We start from the raw sequence: 18055 nt of genomic DNA on the forward strand, positions 1-18055 counted from the left end.
GTTTATTTTCTATATACTTTATCAGTATATTGATATATTAAGCCTGTATTATACAATTAAATGTATAAAGTAACTATTGGAGCACTACGGGCCAACCAAGGGAAAGGCCCGTGCCAACAACAAGTGTTGGCTTTAATACCCCAACAACAACAACACAACAACTATTGGATACAATAGTACTTATAAAATATGTTTTACATTGTATTGAAGACTGCTAGGAAAAATTTGCTTCTTCTTTTGGGGTAAACTAGATGGTTCTTACATTCAGAGATTAATCAAGGTAGTGAGCGGCATTGGGAGTACATACTATGGAATGATATTAAATTTAACTTCTCCGTCGGTATACCCATGCGTGAGAGAAAAGAGCTATCAAGTTTAGAATCGGTAATCAATAAGTAAAGAAACTGAATGATAGAATACAAACGTGAAAACTTTACTTTCGTTAACTATAATGAAGATTAATTTATGCAATTTTCTATAAATTTTGCAGAAAATGGAACTCGCAACACAGTTTTCTTTCGTTTCTGTCTCGGCTTTCGAGGGGGACTAAATGAAATCTAATTCTATATCATCCCTTTATCTAAGATGCATTTTTAATTCTCCTTATTTTATAATGACATTTGATCTATTTCTAATTATGTTTCAAGGGAAACAGGAAGATCTGCTCTTCTATTCTCTTGTAAGATTCCATCAAAACAGTTAAGATTACGAAAGCTATCTTAGAATTTTAATATTTGATTTAGAAGGAGAAAGAAAAGATAGCAAATTGTGAAAAACTATTGTTATTATAGATTATTTTCTTCCTCATTTAAAGTGGCAATTCAATTAGAGAGAGAGAGAGAGAGAGAGAGAGAGAGAGAGAGAGAGAGAGAGAGAGAGAGAGAGAGAGAGAGAGAGCAAATGGTTCTGTTCACTATTTTTGTTTTATCCGTGTGTTCTGAGTGATGCTTATATAAGTACCAACAGTATTCTTGCAGCTCTAGGTAAAATCAAATCCAATGAAAATCCTACGGTACAGAAATGTTAGTAATTACAAGCTAGAATTAATGAGGTAAGTAAATTAACGAGTTACTTAAACAAAAATCAGTCACTTTAAACATCCAATGTTGCATTACCTTTTGGAACAGAAAGCAACCCAGCGACACCTTTTACTAGTCATTGCTATTTTGCATAGCTAAAACGCTCATACCAGAGCTCAAGAACACCTTCAGGGTAGAACTTTGTGGCTAAAAATGCTTGGTTATAGATTTGCCTTTTTTACGTTAACGGATACCACAGATATTACTCCTAATACATTTGCCAATCAAAGTAGGGACTTAATCATTCTCCAAAATGGCTGGAGTACGAGTTTTATGGATGACATGACCAAATGCATACTAACTGGCACAAGGATAAGGGAAGAAAGGGGTGGTGATGGGAGACTAAGAAAATGGTGAAGAGGCATAACAGGAAGGTCCAACAGCAACATTAAAACAGCAATAGTGTTCTAGGTGGTCTGCGTGAGGGCACAGAGGACGAGTCTTCATAACCAGGCATAATAATGGTTAAGGCGACACAAGGGGGTCTACTAGTTAGCATCATAACAGTTGGTAAAGCATTCCAATGGGTAAAACTAATTAGACACAGGTAACAACATTCCATACTTGTGCCACCTTGCTGAATATATAGGCTAAGTGGAAAATTAAAACAGTCACCTTAAGGGAACTGACAACACTAGCCAACTCCCAGAATGGCCTTCAAGATCACAGCTCCCTGCCGTGACGAATCGACAGCATGGGAGGATAGAGAGCCTCACCCAACCAGTGAGGTTAGGTGAAAGAAGAAGGGGATGATGCATGAGAGAAAATCTACCAGGCATGGCAGCTAGCTAGCATATGATACCCCAAGTCAATGCTGATAAAAACACCCAAGAAACACCAAGGAATGATGTGGGAATACCATAAACATACCATACCTTAAAAGAATTATGTAAAATATATTCTTCCAGTGATATGACGAAATAACTAGGCGTTTCTGGGTGATTTTGTAACATGATGCAATGGTACTGACCGCATGCCGGCCTCGAAAAAATAAAAGCGTTCAAATCAAATAAAACACTGACTGGAGACATGATATTCTCCAAGAAACTAAAAAGGGGTATTTAACTTAGTCAATAAGGAAGAAGCTGAAGCATCCATAATCAAAAATTATTAAAAAAAGCCAAGAAAAACCGGCAGTCTCTCCAAGCGACAGTCAAAGATGGCGACTGCGAAGGGGAGTGGATCAACAGGAAACCTGTTAGTTGTAGCACAGTGAGATCGGGAGCTGTAACAGCTTTCTTGCCCAAGTATCCTCCCCTTACTTTATCCTTCGAGACAAGCTTAACTCTATTTGGGGAAGAATAACTATGGCTTGTTATTAACACGTTCTTGATTTATATACAATATCTCTCGGGATATTTGCTCCGAGGTTAAAACTCCGTTGATACCGCAGAGGTAAAATTTCTCTGGTATATCACTCACATAAGTATACCAAGTAGAAGGTTTAATGTTACGTTCAACTATTGTACATGATGTACATTATGCAAAGGTAGCAATAAACTTTATTATATGATAAGCAAAACATTAACAAAAATATGAAAATAGCCAGCAAACAGAAAATAAAACTATATTTATGATTTATCATATTGTAGATATTTACAGCATTACACAAAAATCCACCGAATGCTCACAGCACACCAAAACTAATGAATAAACATAAAAAGTTGTTACCAAGTAGGATGAATTGACTTTCCAAACTTTAATAAAGCAAGGGACAGATGGCATGGAGTAGTTTTTGTCTTTTTCAAAATACTTTATCGGTGTGTGTTGTCACTAAAGTCCAGAGTCATTGAGGGTGTAGCTGAAGAATTCTGAAGCATTAAGACAATAATTATGCAATAGCCAGGTGCCAGGAAGCCACTCTACAATCATCCTGTTGACCTCACATTCGTCGGACGACTGGCGCCAAAGTACAGTAGATATGAGAAGTATCTAAAACTCCCAATCACACCAATATCAGGCCTAAATAGCCAGTCACAATGAAGATCTATACGATGTAAGGGAACACTAACATGGGCACCAACCCCATGAACGGGAGCATACTTGTCAATAAACAAATGCTCATTCACAGGGACAACTTCCCTCTAAACGAGTGACTGAGCACAACCAGTATCACGCATGATACAAACAGGGTGTAGTGAACCACCATCAACAGCAAAAAACCCATTAGCAGTGTATGGCTTGTAAACCTTATCAACAGGTCTGGAACAAACAATGGAATTAACAGGCTTCCTGTCAAAAAACCTGGTCATTTATAGTGTTAACCTCTACTGGTAGCACACCATAACGAGACTTTGGTAGCGTTACAGGAGCCACACTTTTATCTTCTTTCCTTTTCAACTGAAAACATTCAGACACTGTGTGACCTGGTTTCTTACAATAATTATGTTGCGACCCATCTCAGAATATGCACCGTGTTAGAATATTCTCACTTGGAGCTGCGCAATATGAAGATTCCCAGATCGCGCGACCAAGTTGGAATCGTATTTTGGTTGCTCTGGAGTGAAACAGATTCACGTAAAAATGCTGACTGACTCGTTTACCTTATATGACAATAAGTGTGTTAACAGTATTAGGTTCTAACAATATGATAACAATATGAAAACAAATCCTCTCTCTAAGAATAGCCATTTCAGTTTAGTTTTGATTTAAATCAGATGATAGTTGGAGCGGTTGAAAAAAAATATGATTCTAAAAAAGAGAGGGGTAAACACTATTTAATTTAATCAATGGTTAATCTTTTTAAACCCCAAAAGGCATTAAAATAAACATCCTTTCATCATTAGTATGGAAAAAGATCATAACTATGAACAATAGGCCCTATTTGTGATGTTTTTGTCTCAAATCTTTCTAGGATAATGTTCATGGCTTCATTATCCAAATACAACAAGGGGCAGAATAATGTCTTAGTTCATAAGAAATACTTTGATAAAATACGGGAGGGGTGAATAATGTGGAAAAATATTATTTTGATTGTTTAAAGGTAAATGGAAAACCTTTTTTGTGACCACAAGCACATTCGACAGTCCAAGGTCTGGGAGGTTGATGAGCTTGAAGTGCTTGCTCTTGACCCACCACCTGAGCTTTGCATCTCCAGGGAGATCCTTGTTGCCTTTGTCTGATGCCTGTGGTCGAAGTTGCTTGAGGATGTCGACGATGGTTGCATGCTTCTCAGCGGACAGGATGATGGTGTTGTTGGCAGCTAAAATATAATCTAATTCAGCAGTCATATGTTCGCGGTGTAGATTCATGTTTGATTTTGCTAGTGAATAATCTATTCCAGTTTTACTTCTTTCAGGGTTTAAATTGTCACCAAGTCAAATCAAAGAATGATAAAGAAAGTTTGGCAAATTACTTAGTTATTAGTTATTCCTAGACTAGATAATAATAAGTACTTAACTGGCAATTGAACACTTGTTAGCAGCTTGGCAGAAGGTCATGACAGCACACTAACTGACAAGCATTTGACGTTAATGTCGTCTGCTTATGCTTTTTATAGGCGTCAACACCCGCGGTAACCCAACACTGCATTCCAACTTTGCCGCACAAAGTAAGAATTCTAACATCGCGCAACCCGATTCGGAATCGGCGCAGATTCCAACATAGCACGAAACAATTACATACTACAGAACTGCTATTAATAGAATTGGTCTACATCATCAGTACCTGTATGCTTATCTGTATCCCTATAGTCTTTTGATCTATTAAACCTGTTATCATTAGACCTAGACTCTTCGTGGGCCAGTATATAACCATCACCACATACGGCTTTTCTGCCAAGGGTGGATAACTTTCTTTCATTTGAGTAAACTATAATGTTCTCACTACACAATTCTTAAACTGTTCAATCAAAACAGTTTCACTTAATCTATCAAAATCATCCCTACATTCTGATGCTTTACACCATTTATGAAACCAATTTGATTGTTCTCTACTGAATTCTACATATGTTTGCTTCTCTTGTTTTGTCCAACTCCCAAACTTCATCCTATAAGCTTTGGGTGTTAATTCATAGTCTTGTAACAAAAAAAAAAAAAAAAAGAAAAAAAAAAAAAAAATCACATATTCTATACTCAAGAATAGAAGCATAAATTTTTTGTCCCCTGCTACACAAAACCCCTAATAACATTTAAGTCCAACTTTCTGATGTCGAGTGGCGACTATATATTCATCAAAATCCTTTTCATTAAAAGGAGGTACAACTCGATCTTCATGAAAAATGACTTACCTAAATTTATCAGGATCACTAGAAATAGTCTACTTAAATTGTTCAAGTTATAACCCTCTTTGAACATTGAACTCATGATGCTTTATTTGAACTTCCCTATCTTTGGCTGTTTTCTTGGCTTCTAATTGCTCACGTTTTAACTCTGCTTCTCTTCTCTCACGATCAGCCTGAGCTTTTAATTCTTTTTCTCATAAATCACTTAATTTCTCAACTTGTGGATCCTCACAAATTTCGTCAAAAAAACCGAATGGCAATTAACTCTTTATATTTGCTGGCTATTTTATACAAGTAACAAAATATGTTTACTTCACAAACGATGTTGAAATTACAAGCAGAATAAAAATTCATATCCCAGCCAAGCCACGAATTCTGTTACGTTCATCTATTGTATATGACGTAGATTATGCAAAATCTTCTAATAAAGTTTTTTAACAATAGCAAAAAATTCACAGCAATGTGAAAATAATATTGAACAAACAGAAAATAAAGTTATAATCAAGATTTACCATAAATATTTACACACACACACGGATTCATGTCACTATGCAATGAGACGGCAAGAGCCTGTGTCCAGCAAAAGGATGTGCAATCTATCAAGCAAGGATAAATATATGAACTGCACATTGGAAGAACTAAGAATTGTAGCCCAGGAAGCAATCAGGAGTACAAAAGCGGCAGGGGCGCAGACCTACTACACTGATAGTACCATAGATCCTGGTATTCAGACAATAGGAACTGCAGCATATTCCAATAACTTTTCGGCCTGCTGGAGAACATCTAACAATGCCTCCACCATGCAGACAGAGCTTGTTGTGATAAAACAAGCACTAAAACACTCCATTGAAAATGGACCTGTAGTCCTCAATGGAGGCCTTGCAATAGGAAAAGAACAAAGAAACCAAGGCTCTACTAGCTAATATCAAAGCACTCATATATCAGCGCAATTACAGAGGCAAACCTTTGACTCTCAACTGGATTCCCAGTCACATTGGAATACCAGGGAATGAGATAGCCAAAAGCACCAGACACATAGACAGAGTATAGGTACACATGGGTCACGGACCTAGAGTCTCCCCAATTGACAGACACACGCCAAGAGAGAAGGCAATATGCATCCACCGACTCGGGCTGGGGTATAAAGAAAATTGGGTGATGAAGGAAAATAATAATGAAAGACCCTGTAAATATTGTGACGTCACACCACAACAGGCCCTCCTGTACTACCTGCTAGCATGTAGCGGAAAAGCATAACTGAGGGATGACTTTCAAGCGAACATCAACTCGTAGCATGCTAGGCAGATTGCAGCCACATTGGTAAAAGCAATTGTCAAAAACATAGAAATCCACAGACAATTACTCTCAAACCTACCTCCACGGAGGTAACAGCCTCTGAAACCCTCATCAAAATCCATCTCTTCCCCTCACCATAGGGCCCTGAACACAACATCCCCTGTATTTTTCCATAACTTTTTCCGCAGGGACCCTAGGAAGTAAAGGGTTGGACAACCCTACCTGCAACATTTTTCTACGTTTCAAAGGCCTTGCAACCCCTTCAAACTACCACTATCCGTGACCTGATGGCCCCACTACCACCATCGTCCTTCCTCTGTTTGTATCTGTCTCTACAACTAAAGGCCTTTCAAATTTCCTTTTGTTTAACAACCAACCTTTATTTTATAGGTTATCTAAGGGCCGAACAAGGGAAAGGCCCGTACCAACAGGAATTGTTGGCTACAATACAACGAACAAACGAAAGTTGTTACGAAGTAGGACGAGTTGACTTTCCAAACTTTTATAAAGCAAGGTACAGATGGCATTGTGTAGTTTCAGATGTAAAATGTTGACAGGAAGAAATATGGCTCCTGCTTCTAATGATGAATACTGATTCAGTCTTCTTTGTCTTCTTCAAAATACTTTACCGGTGTGTTTAGTCACTAAAGTTCAGAGTCACAGAGGGTGTAGCTAGAGAAGGTCACTAACACAAGGAGTGTTCAGTCAAGTCTCTCTCGTTTCTGCCTCCCCCTAATCTCTAAAATGGGCTGCCAATGTAAGAGGCCGTGTCCAGCACAAGGCTGTACACTCTAAAAAGCAAACAATGATCTTTCTGCTAACTCAAGAACTGTCCTACCCAGCACAAGGGACACCCAGCTCCCTGCCAGTTTGGTGGCAGAAATTTTCAGCGCTGACATACACTCGACTTTCCAATAAGCTCTTGTAGCGGAACATTCATCTGTTGTTTCTGTTATAGCAAGGAGCACCAGCACTGTCAAGACTTCTGTCATGTGGACAGGAAAAAATACAAGGAATGCACTGCATAATATGATCAAAAGGAAAAATTTGTGATCTTTGCTCTCAAGCTGGCTGCAGAGCTGGGCTTGCAGTTTGATTGGGGCTGTGTTCAGAAAAAGATATGGTGCAGATGCAATGATTGCAATCTGTACCACGACATCGTATATCAACTTGTCACTAGAAGGAATAGGGAGCCTCCGTTGCACAAGAAAGCCTTACCACTGAAGCTCATCATCATTTACATCCCACACTTCCATACCCCAGGAGTTCTCCAGAAGATACTGAAGACCCTGGGCAGCCCACCTACATGGCTTAGTTTTAAACCGAATCCAGATATCGACTGCATGAAGGCTGCACCTAATAGATATTATCAGGAACATGGTCATCCTGTTCTTGATCCCTCTCCTCAACCAGTGAGGATGCCACCTGCCAAGAAGAAAAAAAGTGGAACAACAGTGAAACCACCTACTGCCACCTCCACTGCCACACTACCTACTAGCACCCCAACAACAAAAGAAGAAGTGTCAGCCATTGACTTGGATCCTTCCAAGGACACTCACCCTCCTGCTCTGGCTGAGGCACATCAGCCACACTGCAATTGCACATTCTGCCTAACACAGCTACTAGCTGAAGTCACTGCCACACTCACCTCAACCGTTGGGTGTACTTCAGAACTTGCTAAAGCCAGTGCTACACTCACTCCAACTGTTGAGCCTGCTCCAGAATCACGGCCCACCTCTATGGATCCAGAGCACCTGCCAAAATTTAAATTACCAGCCGTGGAAGGTGTACCTTCCTATGCAGCGGTTGCTGCCATTGCAGCCTCGAACCCAGGAATAAAGATCTCTGCCAGAGCAAATCTAAAGGGTGACATGATTATTACACCTAAGGATCAGTATAGCAACAGTCTTTTTCACAGAGAAATCTCCCTGGCCTATATTGATCCTGCTAGGAAATTCAGGAAAGCAGTTGTCTCCAATTATTCTGTCAAGATGCTACTGTCCTTCATAACTGACTGCAATAATGTTGTCCATGCTGAACGCCATTTGGGCAGCCATAAGCTGCCTACCAAGAAAGTAAAAGTCACCTTCATTGAGCCAATCCCACCGTCACTGGACCTCGGACTATGGGGAATTTTCCCCATGGAGGACTTAAACATCGACCCGTTACGCTTCTTCAACTGCCAACGTTTTCGACACCACAAGAAAAACTGCAGGAGCTTAACTGTCTGTGGAGTCGGCAGCTGCCGGCATCCCACCCAAGAATGCATTGACACCCACAAGAACGGGTTAAACACCCATCCGAAGTGTCCCAATTATGGTGGATCTCACCATGCCTAGAACATGAGGTGTCCAGAGCTATTTAGAATATTGACAGCATTACAGACCATCCCAACTGCCACTGCTGTAGCTGCCCGGCCACAGCTACCTAAGCCTAAAAGAGCTCCACATTCCAGGCCTCCATGTCAGACTTTCACTGATCCTGGCAAGTCACCCCCACTTTTGTCACTGCGGTCATGCTTTTGGAGCTGAGCGACTGCATATCCATGCCTACAGTTATGCTCTAGGGGCTGAGCGATTGTATGTCATTTCTGAGGGCCTGTCTTGGTTGTGTATGCTCTTGGGCGAGTTGATTCTCTTGCATATGTGTTTAGTAACTTTGAGAGGTATGATTGCTCTGGTAGGAGCAGTACACTTGAACAAATTGTCGTGAGCCGAGATCTGGCAAGACCCTGACCACAGTGGTTGGGTCTTCTACCTTGGGGACTATGACTGACTGTCTAAGAGCCACATCCGGGAATAATGTCCGGGCAATCTACGAAAGCATGCACCTGTCTTTTTATGTTAGGAACAATACTCTAGAGAATTCTGGATCGTTCAAGACTAACATTACGCAATAGTGATGCTCCAGGAACCCACTCTCGAATCATCCTGTTGAACTCATGTTTGTCAGGTGGCCGGCACAGAAGTACAGTAGTTATGAGAAGTGTCTAGCACTCCTGTTCCAGAACACAATGATATTTTGAGTTATAAATACATTAACCTAAATAAAAATTAGTAATTTATTTTTTCATTTTTACATCAACTTATATGAAATAAAACGAATTATTTCATTTTTACATCAATATACATGAAAAAATAAGCCATTTTCAAAAGTTTTGTAATACAATGTACACAAGTTTAAAGTAACATATAACATTTAAGAGTATAGATTCATTACAAAATAATAAAGAGCCTTGGCTTACTTTCTGGATCTATTATCAGTCCTAAAAAGGAAGTTAGGAGCGATGCCTTGAATTTTTTTATTGATCTTTGTTTATCTTGTTGTTTTGGGTAGACAAATGGAGACTGTCTTGAGACAGTTGTAGTTTTTGAAAGATTGTTTTCCAGATCATTTAGTAAGGTTTTACAAGAAAACTTCATTTGAAAGGAGATTTATAATCTTCCACAATCTTCCAGTATTCCAGGCAAAAGGAGAGAGGGCTCTAACGGGAGGAGAATTGTGATGAAAAAGATTCGTCCTGTGGAAAGTCAATTGGGAGAGAAACGTGGATTTTCTTCGAAAGTGTCTCAAACAATAAAGTTGTTAAATGATCATTATTATGGGTTCGATGATGACGTGGTTATTAATTGGGGTCTGCAGGGGGAATCTACAAGAGGAAGGGAAGAGCCTTTAGGGAAACAGTTGTTGATCGCTAAAGTATATGCTTCTTAAGATTAGTTGATAGGAGAGAGAGAGAGAGAGAGAGAGAGAGAGAGAGAGAGAGAGAGAGAGAGAGAGATTCACATGTGTTTTTACAGAATACTTAAATAGCCAAAGGATGCACATAAATTTAAAGAGAATGGTCCTAAAGGAATAATATTTCCTGAAATACATAATTCTCTGGACCCAGTAAAGCGATAAGAATATTTGTATCAAAACGGAAACTTTGGGGATAATATATTTCATAAAAAGTCTTCAGCAAGACGTTATACCAATATATACCCGAATAAGGGGTTCCAGATGGATATTTCTTCTTCCCTGGATAAAGTTTCATATCTTACGGTGTAGTGGCTGTTGTAACAATATGTGAATGTTGTGGTCAGGATTTCGTATGTAATCAGTGTATGAATATTGTTTGGTACGCTGTCTTAGATTGTAAATGATATCTGTTGTTTATGTTTGGGTAAGTCACGTGACCACAGAGTCTTCCACATTCTCCCCCACTCTCCACATGTTGGCTGGGCAATGCTGTATAACTTGCTGTATAACTTGTATTTTTGGGCTCAAGCCATGTCATCCTGATGGAAGTTTCTTCATTAGTAGCTTCCTAGGTTATATGTGACTACAGTGATATATCCCAGAGAATTTACCGAAGGTACCCAGAATTCTAACTCCTGGAGCGAATATCCCTTAAAATATTAAGAAGGGATATGCGTAAGGACGTAATAGCACACCTCATAGCAATCTGCACCCCAGATAGAGTTTTTACGTTTCGAGGAGGTGTGGAAAAAATAAAAGGGGGGCCCTCCAAAGGCCATCCCCGTTCCCTACTACTATCGATAGTACAACAGCGCCATCCTTACGATAGTGGTCATTCCTTTTATCGTAGCGATTTCGCTCGGTGGTATTTTCCTGTGATTGAATTTTTTCGATTGTTTAAAGGATTTTTAATCATGCTTTCTTCATCCTCTTCCGCCTTTGGAAAGTTGAGTATCGGGTCTATACTTTAAATATGTTTTAGCTGCTGTTTCACAATGAAATTAAGTATTTATTGTGTTTAAGAGCTAGGCCAGTTACTGGAGGCGCCATGAGTGCCGTCGTTCTTAGGCATGCGTTATTTAGTTAGCGGAACAACTTCCAGTTTTTATATAGCTTTATTCAATTCTTGTAATTAATTAGCTATTTAGGCATCTATTCTTGTGAAGATTTGATTATGTGCATAATTATTTCATTTTTCCTCTGTCGATCGTATAGTTAGAGTTTCGGTGATTTAGGTAACCGAGAACTCGTATAGCCTAGTTAACCTAACCTAGACATTTTCTATACGTTCGACATTCCCCGATTACCCTTGTGTTTTGTTTTCATTCTTTGGAGACTGATACCTCCTAGAATGTTATGAAACTTCTCACGTCTCTTCGGAGACTTAAGGGTAATCCCTTTCCCTCTGAGTGTAGCCTCAGGCTACAACCCTAGTAGCCGTGCCTGAATTTTATTCAGACATGGCTAACCTGGGGTTTGGTTTCTGCCTATTCTCTTAACCTTTGGTTGTGGATATACCAGCAGGTTTTGAGATTTAGTCAGAATCTCAGACTATTTAGTCTTATGTCGACGACCTGCCGGTAAGGTGAGTTGGTTGTAGGATACCTTTATTCCCCTGCCGACAAGGTTGCCGACAATGGAGGTTAGCCCTCCATAGTCACATTAGAGTTATGGTAGTATACCATCTTCTCCTTGTGACTAAAAGACTAGTCCTGTGCCACAGCCCTGGGCTAAGAGTAATTCTCTTTTAGCCTAGGATAACGGCGCACTGGAACCCTGTTTCTCCCTTGTTGAGAGGAGGCGGCATTGCCGCCACCCCCTTAACTGTGTTGGCATTCTCTGTGTTGGAGAACTGAGTCTCTCCTAGCACTTGGATTCTGTCGATACCGATAGAGAAACAGAGTTCCTTTTATAGGTGGTAGGACTGATAAGTTTGTCAGTTCCTTTCACAGACATTACAGGACCCTTTTCCCATACCCCTCTATCCTCTTTGATGGTTGATCCATTGTGTTTTTAGGGTGACATCCTGCAACCTTACCTTTGCAGTAGGGTGCTGGAGCCAGCCAGACTCCCTTTCCTATCTTGGCTGGCGGCAGGGCTACTACCGCCTGCCGGCCTGGCCGGCAACCAATATGGCTGCTGGCAGTCATGAACTGTCGGCAACTACCGTCATTGCCGGCGGCTGCCGTCGTTGCCGGCGGCTGCCGACATGGCTGGCGGCTGACGGCACATTCGCCAGCTGCTGGCCTGGCCGACAGTTACGTCCATGATGGCCGTGAGTGGGTAGTCCCTTCTGTCCCCAAGGTTCTTATGTCCTCCCTTGGACTGTTGCTATATGTTCTGTTGCCTGTGTGCTGCTGGCCGGGCCGGCAAAGTCAGTGCTGACTCGGTAGGCAGCGCGCCGACTGTACTAGTACTGTCAGCGGGTTGCCGGCAATAGTACTGTAGCTATATAGAAGCCTGAATATTACATTCTCCCCTTTTATTAGAACCTTCTTCCGGGAAAAAGGCAGTCTATTAGACTTTGACTTCCTTAATTACTGTATACATTTACAGTAAAGGATAGCCCTTTTTTCCATACTGTCTCTCTCTCTGTCTCGCTAGTTCTGCCGGGTATGCCGGCAAGTCCTAGCTAGACCGGCAATATGCCGGATCAACTACTGTATAGGTTATACAGATAGCTAGTATATCTCAGTATAGTATATGCCGTAGATGGAAAACTACTTTATTTCTTGTATTAGTAGTTATTTCCAATATATTTTGGATATCCAGCTTGGGCATTTGCTGAGCCTATTCCTATATTGAAGTAATATGATTTCTTCAATATCCTGATTAGAAATCAGTTTAGGATCACCCTACAATATCAAATACTTGAAGGCAAGAGTTATACACTCCTAACCTTTAGAAGGTACAGCCTTTTCTTGAGTCTCCCTGATCAGGAAACTATATTTTAATATAGTAGGAAGACTACAGCAAATGACCTGAGTCGGATATACTAATATATGTCTTTATTTTTCTAGTCCATCTGGCTTTATGCTGGATGGACCCTTATGTCATATGCTGCCTGGTAGGCAGCATAATGACTAGATTACTATACATAGGTACAGTAGTCGATAATTTGCAATATAGACTTACTGCATTTAGAAAACTACAGTACCATGATACAGTAGTATTTTCTAGCATACCTTGAGTATCCTTCAGCGAGTTTTTCTGCTGGTACCGCTTATATATTGAAGGAATATTTTCTTTAATAGTCTGATTTAGAATCAGTCATCCTGACCCCACAGTTTTAACATTTTTTGGGACAGTTACTTGATACTTCTCTACCCCTAGGGGTAAGAACCCTTCTACTTGGATTTTCTCAACATAGAAAGCTCCATGTAGTTAATGCTGAGGGGAGGTAGCAGCATTTGCTCGCGGGGGTACACAAGTATGTATCTCCTACTATCCCTTTATAGCTTACTGTCCTAAGCTATTCTGTCGTAGATGACATTTACATGTTGATTATCAGGGTAATAATCCCTTGTATACTCATTTGGTTTTCCTTTCTTTACAGGTGGAACACCAGATATCTTGTGCTGCGGTCCCCTGCAAAGCCAAGAGTAAGGACTTGTACGGTCAGAAGACTTGCAGGTTGCATGCCCCCTGCAATATCATTTTCGGATCCCTACATTATTGGAACTCACAGGGTTGCAACATATGTCGGACATTGATGTCTGAAGGTTTTGATAATCCCAAGTCTACAGAGACTAGGGATATAGCTCAGTATAAATTACGTAACTGGGTGAGAGGCTTCCAAAAGATCTCTCCGGGACTTTTCCTACCTAATTATAGGATGCGTAAGCTATTATTTCTAAAGCTAAGTGAGGAAATAGTAGTTCCTCAGGAGCCAACTACATCCCCTGATGACGAGAAAACCTTTGGGATCGAGGGCAAGAATTGCCCTTAGGTAGAAGAGAAATATGTTGTGTCGGATTTTCCTCCTCCTATGCCGGCTAAAAAGCCGCTGATGTCAACATCTTCATCTTCTACCCCTTTATTGGATAATGTGGTATAATTATGTACCCAACTGAAGAATCAGATAGAGAGCTTTGGTAAACAAAGCAAAAAGCAGGAAGTAAAACAGAATATAGAACCTCGTAAAGCTTCTCTTGTTGCTTCCCACGGGTCAGTCAAACGATCCATGAATCAAGACCTTCCTTCCTACATGCTCCATAACCAATCCCTGGAGGTTTGCGGAGCAGATGTCGATTTCAAATGGCTATCTCTACATCTCAGAGAAATTAGGTGCTGTTCCTTTGGACAAAATCCAATTTTGGCCAAGCTTTGATGCTTTCCCTAATTGTTGGGTTCGACTGTGGTATGAACCATAGTCAGGAAAATGAACGGAACAAAAGGAGGTCATGATTCTTGACCATGTTAAGGCACAGACTATCCTTTCAGGTAATCTTAAGAGGGCGGGTTATTCAGAAACAAAGGTATTCTCACTGAATAACAGACACCCTTCCTTTCTTGCTCCTACTTCACTCGCTTTCCCCTTTATGGGGAAGGTATTTACTTCGGTTACCAAAGCTGTAGAGGTGGGTGAACCATGTCCTACACTCGATGAGTGCAAGCCTTTGTCACCAGCCTTTCCCGGTCAGAAAAAGGATTGGAAGGATGTCCATTTGACATTTTCGGTAGGAAAATTAGACAAGGATGTCGCAAGTCGACAATTCAATGTATGTGTCCCTAATTTGTCCGATTTGCTCTTGTTTAATGAACTCGAGTCAAAGAAGAGACTTGCGACATCCCTTTCTCTACAAAACTACATAGAGTTGTGTTCAACCTACGAAAACACCCCAGACATGCTCATGGTCATAGCCAAAATGCATATGGCTACCTTGGTAAAGGACCTTTACGCCTTTGTGAAGGCTAGGAGAACATGTAGAGAGTTTGCGTTCGCTGCTGCAAGAGTGAAACCCGAAACAAGAAAGCTAATATCTTCCACTATCTGGGGTAAAGACCTCTTCCCACAAGAGGTCATTAAGGAAGGAATTAAGAATGCCACTATGGAAAACATAAGTCTTCTCCGGAAATGGGGCATTCCCTCAAAGAGGAAATCTTCTGTGTTTGTGGGTCCCCAGCCTAAAAAGAAGATCGAAAATACTGGAAATATTCCAGTGACCACAATGCTACAGGGAAATGGTCAAAAGTCTAAACCTGCTGATTATTCGAAGCATAAAGACGCTTTGGCTAAGAGGAACTTTCCCTCATTATCGCAGGACCTTCGATCCTTTGGTCCAGAGCCTATTCGAAATGAACCGTTGGTGGGAAACAAAAATGTCCCTACTTACGTCTTCTTACCTTCTTCTACAGTTCAAAACCTTCCTGGAGGAGTATACCTGAGAGCTCTAGAGTATACAGGTATTAAGAAAGCTATGGCTCGTCGAGTTCCAGGGAAGGCCATTTTCTGTTCACGAGAAGGACTCGAGAAATCTCCGAGTCCTTTTGAACCTGTCGCCACTCAACAAGTTTACAGCAAACTACAAGTTTCGAATGTTAATCTTTCTGAATATATGGACCTTGTTCCAATTAAGGGTGTTCGTAGTCTTACCAGACCTTAAAGGTGTCCCCCGGAACCTTCCAGCCAACCACCCCCCTTCCTCCTATCTAGGATTCATGTCACGAAGAGTAATATTCATCCTAGAATAGATACGTATCAGACTCACAGTCCTAAGTATCTTCATAGAGATGACCCGGTTCCCGGGACATCGTAGATGCAAGATTTGCCTCTAGAAGTCTCAACTTTCTTCAGATTTATGGTTTCGATAGCTAAGAAACCATCGAAGCTTTCAGTCACATCAACTCAATTTCCTCTTGGGAATTTAAAGGGGAGCTCACAAGGTCCGGCAAGTGACTCAGCTGATCGATCAGATTCCCGAAACGCTAACAAGGGTAAACGCTAAACTTTCCCTGGTTCGCAATTCTGATAGACCTTGTGCAATGAGTACATCGGAAGGATGCGTTAAGAGTCTGGAGAAAACACGCATGAAATGCTTGAAGAGATCAGATATGACTTCACAATCGAACATCTCGTACAGTTCCGGTGAAGTTACCCATCCCTTTCTTAAAGGAATGGCACCTAACAGCAGTTCACTTTCAACTGATCCACGATGTGACGGTGGATACTCTATCTCAATCCAAGGAGATAGAGCTGGAATGGTCCATGGATGCAGACATATTCCATCCCAGATGGGAACAAGTCCCGGAACGCAGCTCGACCTTTTCATCATGAGCATCTTCAAGATAGTACCTCGTTTAACAGCCCCTTACGAGGATCCTCTAATGAGGCTGATAGACTAGAGGAGGCCGGTCTTAGTTCCGATCCTAGCTATATTTCTGAAGATTCAAAAATAAACTGCCTTAGGTTTATCACGGAGAACCCAAACCCCTCATTTCATGAATTGCTTGCCCTAGTGGTTAGAAAGAGGTTTGGGATCTCAGAAGGCAATATAGAATTCTTAGAAGAATACAAGGCTAAGTCTACTAGAAGACAATATGAGTCTTCCTGGAAGAAGTGGGTGCAGTTTGTTAAAACAAAAGGACCAAAAGAGATTTCTATGAACTTCTGTCTGCCCTTCTTTGTCCACCTTCATAGCCAGGGATTGGCGGCCAATACGATAAATACGTGCAAATCGGCCTTGATAGACCTCTCCTATATGCCTTTCAAGTGGATCTGGCAAATAAAATCTTTAACAAGATTCCGAAAGCATGTGCTAGACTTAGGCCTGCAGCACCACAAAAGCCCATCTCTGGGTCTTTGGACAAGGTCTTACATTATGCCTCATCAGTGAACAATGAAGATTGTTCTCTTAAGGATCCAACCCAAAAGGTTATTTTCTTGTTTGCAATAGCCTCTGGGGCTAGAGTTAGTGAGATAGTGGCTCTATCGAGAGATGAGGGCCACATTCAGTTCACAGACTTAGGAGAACTGAATCTCTTTCCTCATCCAACATCTCTCGCTAAAAACAAGCTACCCATCATTTCTCGCTAAAAACGAGCTACCCACTAAGAGGTGGAGTCCCTGGAGAATCTGTCCTCTGAAGGAAGATGTCTCTCTATGTCCTGTAGAGTGTCTAAAGGTCTATCTTTGTAGAACTTCAGACTTCAGGGGAGGACAGCTCTTTAAAGGAGAAACTTTGGTATCAAATTTATCTCTAAATCAACTAAGGGCGAAGCTCACCTACTTTATTCGTAGAGCGGATCCGGACAGTACTCCCGCAGGTCATGATTCGAGAAAGATTGCTTCATCACAGAACTTCTTTTAGTACATGGACTTTGAGTGTCTTCGTTCATACACTGGATGGAAATTATCCAGAGTGTTTCACAAACACTATGCAAAACAAGTGCATGAACTGAAACACTTTGTAGTGGCGGCAGGTAGTGTATTAAAACCTGCCCCCTAATTGCTGTGATAAATTATTTTTGGTTTGGGACCTCACTTGTCCTCGGACATGCACTGGATAAGAATCATCCAGGGTGTTCTACAAACACTATGATATGCTAGTCCATGATATGAATCAATATGTGGTGACGTTAGGTAACTTATTTACTCTGCCGTTTATTCTACGATGAACAGATAATTGACTGGGACTGTCAGTTAAGGGGAGAGGAAGTCATCCTTTTTAAGTATGTCTTCTTTAAGTTAAGTGTTACCATGGTAACACTAGCTCTG

Source organism: Palaemon carinicauda, chromosome 25 (assembly GCF_036898095.1).
Source record: "Palaemon carinicauda isolate YSFRI2023 chromosome 25, ASM3689809v2, whole genome shotgun sequence".
Classification (NCBI taxonomy): Eukaryota; Metazoa; Arthropoda; class Malacostraca; order Decapoda; family Palaemonidae; genus Palaemon; species Palaemon carinicauda.